This window comes from Odocoileus virginianus, chromosome 1, assembly GCF_023699985.2.
Source record: "Odocoileus virginianus isolate 20LAN1187 ecotype Illinois chromosome 1, Ovbor_1.2, whole genome shotgun sequence".
NCBI classification, from domain to species: domain Eukaryota; kingdom Metazoa; phylum Chordata; class Mammalia; order Artiodactyla; family Cervidae; genus Odocoileus; species Odocoileus virginianus.
The window spans coordinates 11,797,390-11,807,947 of NC_069674.1; positions in this window are offsets into that span (position 1 = coordinate 11,797,390).

The window sequence follows — 10,558 nt, forward strand, 5'->3', positions numbered from 1 at the left end:
AAGAGCTCCAAAAACAGCTCCAGCACAGACCTAATGAGCCTTGGCAGCAGCTACACTGGCAATGCAGGACCAATGGATTCCCCTCAGGGGCCCCATACATCAGAATGGAATTGCTATTCCCACTCTCAATTTAAAAGGGCAGGGCCATTTTTAATGGCCATTCTCCCTGTGGAAGGCTGCCATTCTCTGTGTGGAAGGCTGTTCTCCATCCTTCTCCCATCAACATCTACATTGTAGCTCTAGGTCATTCTAAAAAGTCACAGAAGTCAGCTTACCAAGATTTTAGGATGTTCTCCTGTTACCCAAACCAAACTTTAACCTTCAGTGTCCCAATCTAGGAAGAACTGACAGGGGCTGCATCTAAATCTAATGTAAATACCAATTCTCCCCCATTGAGCACCAGATGCCCTTATTTCTTCTCCTAGAAACAGGAGAGATGTGCTTCAGTCCCCTGATGTATGCACACATGGTCTCGTGGGTTCTGTGAGCATGGCCAGTATGACAGACATTCTCATACATGTCTCATGATACTACTTAAGCTCCAAAAGCAATAGCATCACATAGGGAGATTTAAAAATCCAAGACACAGAAGGAATCTAAGTGTCCATACACAGATGAATGGATAAAGAAGATGTGGTGTATATGTATATATACACAATAGAATACTACTCAGCCACACACACAAAAAATTTTTGCCATTTGCAGCAACATGGATGGTCTTGAAGAGCATTATGCTAAGTCAAGTCAGACAGCAAAGGACAAATATTGCTTCATGTCACTTACATGTGAAATCTAAAAACTACAACAAACTAGTGAATATACCAAAAAAATGCAGACTCACAGATATAGAGAACAACCAGTGGTTACCAGTGGGGAGAAGTGGGGAGGGGCAGTATAGGGATATAAGAAAAGGAGGTACAAAATTAGAAAAGGAGGCTTTTCCAATGAGTCAGTTCTTTGCATCAGGTGGCCAAAATATTGGAGTTTCAGCTTCAGCATCAGTCCTTCCAATGAATATTCAGGACTGATTTCCTTTAGGATGGATTGGTTGGATCTCCTTGCAGTCCAAGGGACTCTCAAGAGTCTTCCCCAACACCACAGTTCAAAAGTATCAATTCTTTGGCACTCAGCTTTCTTTATAGTCCAACTCTCACATTCATACGTGACTCCTGGAAAAACCATAGCTTTGACTAGATGGACCTTTGTCGGCAAAGTAATGTCTCTGCTTTTTAATATGTTGTCTAGGTTGATCATAGCTTTTCTTCCAAGAAGCAAGAGTCTTTTAATTTCATGGCTTCAGTCACCATCTGCAGTGATTCTGGGGCCCCCCAAAAATAAAGTTTGCCACTGTTCTGTTTCCATTGTTTCCCCATCTATTTGCCATGAAGTGATGGGACCAGATGCCATGATCTTAGTTTTCTGAATGTTGAGTTTTAAGCCAACTTTTTCACTCTTGTCTTTCACTTTCATCAAGAGGCTCTTTAGTTTCCTCTTCACTTTCTGCCATATAGGTGGTGTCATCTGCATATCTGAGGTTACTGATATTTCTCCCGGCAATCTTGATTCCAGCTTGTGCTTCCTCCAGCCCAACGTTTCTCATGATGTACTCTGCATATAAGTTAAATAAGCAAGGTGACAATATGCAGCCTTTCCCAATTTGGAACCAGTCTGTTGTTCCATGTCCAGTTTTAACTGTTGCTTCCTGACCTGCATTCAGCAGGCAGGTCAGGTGGTCTGGTATTCCCATCTCTTTCAGAATTTTCCTCAGTTTGTGATCCACACAGTCAAAGACTTTGGCATAAACAATAAAGCAAAAGTAGATGTTTTTCTGGAACTCTTACTTTTTTGATAATCCAGCGGATGTTGGCAATTTGATCTCTGGTTCCTCTGCCTTTTCTAAATCCAGCTTGAACATCTGGAAGTTCTTGGTTCACTTACTATTGAAGCCTGGCTTGGAGAATTTGGGACATTATTTTGCTAGTGTGTAAGATGAGTGCAATTGTGCAGTAGTTTGAACATTCTTTGGCATTGCCTTCCTTAGGGATTGGAATGAAAACTGACCTTTTCCAGTCCTGTGGCCACTGCTGAGTTTTCCAGATTTGCTGGCATTTCACTGATACTGAAGCTGAAACTCCAATACTTTGGCCACCTGGTGCGAAGAACTGACTCATTGGAGGAGACCCTGATGCTGGGAATGATTGAAGTGGGAGGAGAAGGGGGACAACAGAGGATGAGATGGTTGGATGGCATCACTGATGTGATGGACATGAATTTGAGTAGGCTCCGGGAGTTGGTGATGAACAGGGAAGCCTGACGTGCTGCAGTCCATGAGGTCGCAAAGAGTCCTCTTTGCAAGGACATGACTGAGCTACTGAACTGAACTGAAGATAGGCTTAAGGATATACTGCACAACATGACGGATATAGCCAATATTTTGTAACAACTGTAAAGGGAAAGTAAACTTTAAATTGTATAAAAATTAAGATAATCATCTATTTAAGCCATTAAATTATATTTATATTAAAATCTAAATCTACAAAAAGCTGATAGAGTATCAGAAATTTTAAAAAATGGAAAAGCAATAAGGTCACCCAAAATTATTGACTGAGAGGAATGAAACTTCTATGCCTCTTCAAACTTTATTTTAATTAAAGCTTGTACTTAGAGTGAATCAATGCATCATATGAAATAATACAGAAGTATCTCTTATACACCTTGACCAGTTTCCTCCAATGGTAACATCTTGCAGTACAGTACAATTACATAAGATAGTATGATACATAATGTAATTATGTAGTTATAGTCATGTGACATGATTAATATGATAATGTAATAATACAGTATCACAACATATTGGCACTTATATAGTCAAGATACAGAGCATTTCCATCACCACAAAATCCTTCATGTTGTCCTTTTATAGGCACATGTATTTCTGTCCAGCCTCTACCCTCTACTTAACATCTGGTTATTACCATCTGTTCTACCTATAATTTTAGCATTTCAAGAATTATATATAAATAAAATCATAGAGTATATTCAATGAAGAAAGCTAGTGGAGGTGATGGAATTCCAGCTGAGCTATTTCAAACCCTAAAAGACGATGTTGTGAAAGTGCTGCACTCAATATGTCAGCAAATTTGGAAAACACGGCAATGGCCACAGGACTGGAAAAAGTCAGTTTTCATTTCAATCCCAAAGAAGATCAATGCCAAAGAATGTTCAAACCACGGTAAAATTGCACTCATTTCAAATGTTAGCAAGATAATGTTCAAAATCCTTCAAGCTAGACTTCAACAGTACGTGAACCAAGAACTTCCATATGTGCAAACTGGATTTAGAAAAGTCAGAGGAACTAGAGATCAAACTGGCAACATCCAATGGACCATAGAAAAGCAAAAGAATTCCAGGAAAATATCTACCTCTGCTTCACTGACTAGGTTAAAGCCTTTGATTGTAGTGGATCATCACAAATTGTGGAAAATTCTTAAAGAGATGGGAATACCAGACCACCTTACCCACCTCCTGAGAAATCTATATGCAGGTCAAGAAGCAACAGAACCAGATATGGAACAATGGACGGGTTCCAAATTGGAAAAGGAGTATGTCAAGGCTAGATATCGTCAGCCTGATTGTTTAACTTACATACAGTGTACATCATACAAAATGCCAGGCTGGATGAGTCACAAGCTGGAATTAAGACTACCAGGAGAAATATCAACAACCTTATATATGCAGATGATGCCACCCTAATGGCAGAAAGTGAAGAGGAACTAAAGAGCCTCTTGATGAAGGTGTTAAGAGGAGAGTGAAGCAGCTGGCTTAAAACTCAGCTTTCAAAAAACTAAGATCATGGCATCCAATTCCATCACTTCATGGCAAATAAATGGGAAGGAAAATGAAAATCACAGACATTATTTTACAGGCTCCAAAATCACTGCAGATGGTGACTGCAGCCATAGAATTAAAACATGCTCGCTCCTTTGAAGAAAAGCTACGATAAACCTAGACAGCATGTTAAAAAAGCAGAGACATCATTTGCTGATAAAGATCCAACTAGTCAAAGCTATGGTCCAAAATTTCTCTATGGACCATAAAGAAGGCTAAGTGCCGAAGAGTCGATGCTTTCAAACTGTGATGTTGGAGAAGACTCTTTTTTTTGTTTGTTTGTTTTCTTTTCTTTTTTTTTCCATTTATTTTTATTAGTTGGAGGCTAATTACTTTACATCATTGCAGTGGTTTTTGTCATACATTGAAATGAATTAGCCATGGATTTACATGTATTCCCCATCCCGGTCCCCCCTCCCACCTCCCTCTCCACCCGATCCCTCTGGGTCTTCCCAGTGCACCAGGCCCGAGCACCTCTCTCATGCACCCAACCTGGGCTGGTGATCTCTTTCACCCTAGATAATATACATGTTTCGATGCTGTTCTCTTGAAACATCCCACCCTCACCTTCTCCCAGAGTCCACAAGTCTGTTCTATACATCTGAGTCTCTTTTTCTGTTTTGCATATAGGGTTATCATTACCATCTTTCTAAATTCCATATATATGTGTTAGTATACTGTAATGGTCTTTATCTTTCTGGCTTACTTCACTCTGTATAATGGGCTCCAGTTTCATCCATCTCATTAGAACTGATTCAAATGAATTCTTTTTAATGGCTGAGTAATATTCCATGGTGTATATGTACCACAGCTTCCTCATCCATTCGTCTGCTGATGGGCATCTAGGTTGCTTCCATGTCCTGGCTATTATAAACAGTGCTGCGATGAACATTGGGGTGCACGTGTCTCTTTCAGATCTGGTTTCCTCAGGTGTGTATGCCCAGAAGTGGGATTGCTGGGTCATATGGCAGTTCTATTTCCAGCTTTTTAAGAAATCTCCACACTGTTTTCCATAGTGGCTGTACTAATTTGCATTCCCACCAACAGTGTAAGAGGGTTCCCTTTTCTCCACACCCTCTCCAGCATTTATTGCTTGTAGACTTTTGGATAGCAGCCATCCTGACTGGCGTGTAATGGTACCTCATTGTGGTTTTGATTTGCATTTCTCTGATGATGAGTGATGTTGAGCATCTTTTCATGTGTTTTTTGCCATCTGTATGTCTTCCTTGGAGAAACATCTGTTTAGTTCTTTGGCCCATTTTTTGATTGGGTCATTTATTTTTCTGGAGTTGAGCTGGAGGAGTTGCTTGTATATTTTTGAGATTAATCCTTTGTCTGTTGCTTCACTTGCTATTATTTTCTCCCAATCTGAGGGCTGTCTTTACACCTTGCTTATAGTTTCCTTTGTTGTGCAAAAGCTTTTAAGTTTCATTAGGTCCCATTTGTTTATTTTTGCTTTTGTTTCTAAAATTCTGGGATGTGGGTCATAGAGGATCCTGCTGTGATTTATGTCAGAGAGTGTTTTTGCCTATGTTCTCCTCTAGGAGTTTGATAGTTTCTGGTCTTACATTTAGATCTTTAATCCATTTTGAGTTTATTTTTGTGTATGGTGTTAGAAAGTGTTCTAGTTTCATTCTTTTACAGGTGGTTGACCAGTTTTCCCAGCACCACTTGTTAAAGAGGTTGTCTTTTGTCCATTGTATATCCTTGCCTTCTTTGTCGAAGATAAGGTGACCATAGGTTCGTGGATTTATCTCTGGGCTTTCTATTTTGTTCCATGGATCTATATTTCTGTCTTTGTGTCAGTACCATACTGTCTTGATGACTGTGGCTTTGTAGTATAGTCTGAAGTCAGGCAGGTTGATTCCTCCAGTTCCATTCTTCTTTCTCAAGATTACTTTGGCTATTCGAGGTTTTTTATATTTCCATACAAATTGTGAAATTATTTGTTCTAGTTCTGTGAAAAATACCGTTGGTAGTTTGATAGGGATTGCATTGAATCTATAGATTGCTTTGGGTAGTATAGCCCTTTTGACAATATTGATTCTTCCAATCCATGAACATGGTATATTTCTCCATCTGTTTGTGTCCTCTTTGATTTCTCTCATCAGTGTTTTATAGTTTTCTATGTATAGGTCTTTTGTTTCTTTAGGTAGATATACTCCTAAGTATTTTATTCTTTTTGTTGCAATGGTGAATGGTATTGTTTCCTTAATTTCTCTTTCTGTTTTCTCATTGTTAGTGTATAGGAATGCAAGAGATTTCTGTGTGTTAATTTTATATCCTGCAACTTTACTGTATTCATTGATTAGCTCTAGTAATGTTCTGGTAGAGTCTTTAGGGTTTTCTATGTAGAGGATCATGTCATCTGCAAACAGAGAGAGTTTCACTTCTTCTTTTCCTATCTGGATTCCTTTTACTTCTTTTTCTGCCCTGATTGCTGTGGCCAACACTTCCAAAACTATGTTGAATAGTAGTGGTGAGAGTGGGAACCCTTGTCTTGTTCCTGATTTCAGGGGAAATGCTTTCAATTTTTCACCATTGAGGGTGATGCTTGCTGTGGGTTTGTCATATATAGCTTTTATTATGTTGAGGTATGTTCCTTCTATTTCTGCTTTCTGGAGAGTTTTAATCATAAATGGGTGTTGAATTTTGTCAAAGGCTTTTTCTGCATCTATTGAGATAATCATATGGTTTTTATCTTTCAATTTGTTAATGTGGTGTATTACGTTGATTGATTTGCAGATATTAAAGAATCCTTGCATTCCTGGGATAAAGCCCACTTGGTCATGGTGTATGATTTTTTTTAATATGTTGTTGGATTCTGTTTGCTAGAATTTTGTTAAGGATTTTTGCATCTATGTTCATCAGTGATATTGGCCTGTAGTTTTCTTTTTTTGTGGCATCTTTATCTGGTTTTGGAATTAGGGTGATGGTGGCCTCATAGAATGAGTTTGGAAGTTTACCTTCTTCTGCAATTTTCTGGAACAGTTTGTGTAAGATAGGTGTTAGCTCTTCTCTAAATTTTTGGTAGAATTCAGCTGTGAAGCCATCTAGTCCTGGGCTTTTGTTTGCTGGAAGATTTCTGATTACAGTTTTGACTTCCTTGCTTGTGATGGGTTTGTTAAGATCTTCTATTTCTTCCTGGTTCAGTTTTGGAAAGTTATACTTCTCTAAGAACTTGTCCATTTCTTCCAAGTTCTCCATTTTATTGGCATAGAGCTGCTGGTAGTAGTCTCTTATGATCCTTTGTATTTCAGTGTTGTCTGTTGTGATCTCTCCATTTTCATTTCTAATTTTGTTAATTTGGTTCTTCTCCCTTTGTTTCTTAATGAGTCTTGCTAATGGTTTGTCAATTTTATTTATTTTTTCAAGAAACCAGCTTTTAGCTTTGATGATTTTTGCTATGGTCTCTTTAGTTTCTTTTGCATTTATTTCTGCCCTAATTTTTAAGATTTCTTTCCTTCTACTAACCCTGGGGTTCTTCATTTCTTCCTCTTCTAGTTGCTTTAGGTGTAGAGTTAGGTTATTTCTTTGACTTTCTTCTTGTTTCTTGAGGTAGGCCTGTAATGCTATGAATCTTCCCCTTAGCACAGCTTTTACAGTGTCCCATAGGTTTTGGGTTGTTGTGTTTTCATTTTCATTCATTTCTATGCATATTTTGATTTCTTCTATGATTTGCTGGTTATTCAGAAGAGTGTTGTTTAGCCTCCATATGTTTGAATTTTTAATAATTTTTTTCCTGTAATTGAGATCTAATCTTACTGCACTGTGGTCAGAGAAGATGACTGGAATGATTTCAATTTTTTTGAATTTACCAAGACTAGACTTATGGCCCAGGATGTGATCTATTCTGGAGAAGGTTCCATGTGCACTTGAGAAAAAGGTGAAGTTGATTGTTTTGGGCTGAAACGTCCTATAGATGTCAATTAGGTCTAGCTGGCCCATTGTGTCCTTTAAAGTTTGTGTTTCCTTGTTCATTTTCTGTTTAGTTGATCTATCCATAGTTGTGAGTGGGGTATTAAAGTGTCCTACTATTATTGTTACTATTAATTTCCTCTTTCATACTCGTTAGCGTTTGCCTTACATATTGTGGTGCTCTTATGTTGGGTGCATATATATTTATAATTGTTATATCTTCTTCTTAGATTGATCCTTTGATCATTATGTATCGTTCTTCTTTGTCTCTTTTCACAGCCTTTATTTGAAAGTCTATTTTATCTGATATGAGTATTGCGACTCCTGCTTTCTTTTGGTCTCCGTTTGCATGAAGTATTTTTTTCCAGCCCTTCACTTTTAGTCTGTATGTGTCCCTTGTTTTGAGGTGGGTCTCTTGTAGACAGCATATATAGGGGTCTTGCTTTCGTATCCATTCAGCCAGCCTTTGTCTTTTGGTTGGGGCATTCAACCCATTTACATTTAAGGTAATTATTGATAGGTATGGTCCTGTTACCATTTATTTTGTTGTTTGGGGTTCACGTTTATACCACCTTTCTGTGTTTCCTGTCTAGAGAAGATCCTTTAGTATTTGTTGAAGAGCTGGTTTGGAGGTGCTGAGTTCTCTCAGCTTTTGCTTGTCTGTAAAGCTTTTGAGTTCTCCTTCATATCTGAATGAGATCCTTGCTGGGTAGAGTAATCTAGGTTGTAGGTTATTCTCTTTCATTACTCTAAGTATGTCCTGCCATTCCCTTCTGGCCTGAAGGGTTTCTATTGATAGATCAGCTGTTATCCTTATGGGAATCCCTTTGTGTGTTATTTGTTGTTTCTCCCTTGCTGCTTTTAATATTTGTTCTTTGTGTTTGATCTTTGTTAATTTGATTAATATGTGTCTTGGGGTGTTTCGCCTTGGGTTTATCCTGTTTGGGACTCTCTGGGTTTCTTGGACTTGGGTGGCTATTTCCTTCCCCATTTTAGGGAAGTTTTCAGCTATTATTTACTCCTCGAGTAACTTCTCATGGCCTTTCTTTTTGTCTTCTTCTTCTCGGACTCCTATGATTCGAATGTTGGGGCGTTTCACATTGTCCCAGAGGTCCCTGAGGTTGTCCTCATTTCTTTTGATTCTTTTTTCTTTTTTCCTCTCTGCTTCATTTATTTCCACCATTTTATCTTCTGACTCACTTATCCTATCTTCTGTCTCTGTTATTCTACTCATGGTTCCCTCCAGAGTGTTTTTGATCTCATTTATTGCATTATTCATTTTTAATTGACTTTTTCTAATTTCCTCTATGTCCTTGTTAAACATTTCTTGCATCTTCTCAATCTTTGTCTCCAGGCTATTTATTTGTAACTCCATTTTGTTTTCAAGATTTTGGATCATTTTTATTATCATTATTCTAAATTCTTTTTCAGGTAGATTCCCTATTTCCTCCTCTTTTGTTTGACTTGGTGGGCTTTTTTCATGTTCCTTTACTTGTTGGGTATTTCTCTGCCTTTTCATCTTGTTTAGATTGCTGTGTCTGGAGTGGGCTTTCTGTATTCTTGTGGTTTGAGGTTCCTTTTATTGTGGAGGTTTCACCCAGTGGGTGGGGTTGGACGATTGGTTTGTCAAGGTTTCCTGGTTAGGGAAGCTTGTGTCAGCGTTCTGGTGCATGGAGTTGGATTTCTTCTCTCTGGAGTGCAATGGAGTGTCCAGTAATGAGTTTTGCGATGGGTCTATGTGTTAGGTGTGACTTTGGACAGCCTGTATGTTGACACTCAAGTCTATGTTCCTGCGTTGCTAAAGAATTTGCATGGTATGTCTTGTACTGGAGCTTATTGGTTCTTGGGTGGTGGTTGGTTTTGGTGTAGGTATGGAGGCTTTTGGATGGTCTCTTATTCCTTAATGTTCCATGTAGTCAGGAGTTTTCTGGTTTTCTCAGGATTTGGGCTTAAGTCTCCTGCCTCTGGATTTCAGTTTTATTCTTCCAATAGTCTCAAGACTTCTCCAACTATACAGCACTGATAATAAAACTTCTAGGTTAATGGTGAAAAGATTCTCCACCGTGAGAGACAACCAGAGAGGTTCACAGAGTTACATGAAGAATAGGAGAGGGAGGAAGGAGATAGAGGTGAGCAGGAGGAGAAAAGGGGGACTCAAGAGGAGAGAGACAGATCTATGCAGTTACCTGTTCCCAAAGTGTTCTCCGTAGCCCCGACACCCACAAAGATTCACACAGTTGGATTGGGAAGAGAAGGGGAAAGGAAGAAATAGAGGTGTTCTGAGGTAGAAAACAGAGAGTCAAAAGTGGGAGAGTAATCACCACACTCCTGAATAGAAATGGGGACTGAATATTGGATTCTTAAATGTCCAAAATTTATATCACATACTGAAAAACAAAGATTAAAAATCTAGTGTAGAGGTTAGACTTTTTGAAATACAATATTTAAAAACAAAAACAAAAACACAAAAAAAATTTAGAAATGTATATGAAGTTTGGTTTAAAAATAGAGTCTCTCTCTCTCTTTTTTTTTTTTGGCAAGGTTATAGTGAAATGAAAATGAAAATTAAGGAATAATAGAGGAGTATTAGAGGACTTTAAAAGGAAATAGGAGAGAAAAACAAGAAAAAAAAGAAAAAAAATTTTTTTTCCCTAATTAAAAAAATCGTAAAAATATATGAAAATGAAAGTTGAGGAGTAATGGGGGAGTAATAGGGAATTTTAAAAGAAAATAAAAGAGAAAAAATAAAAAA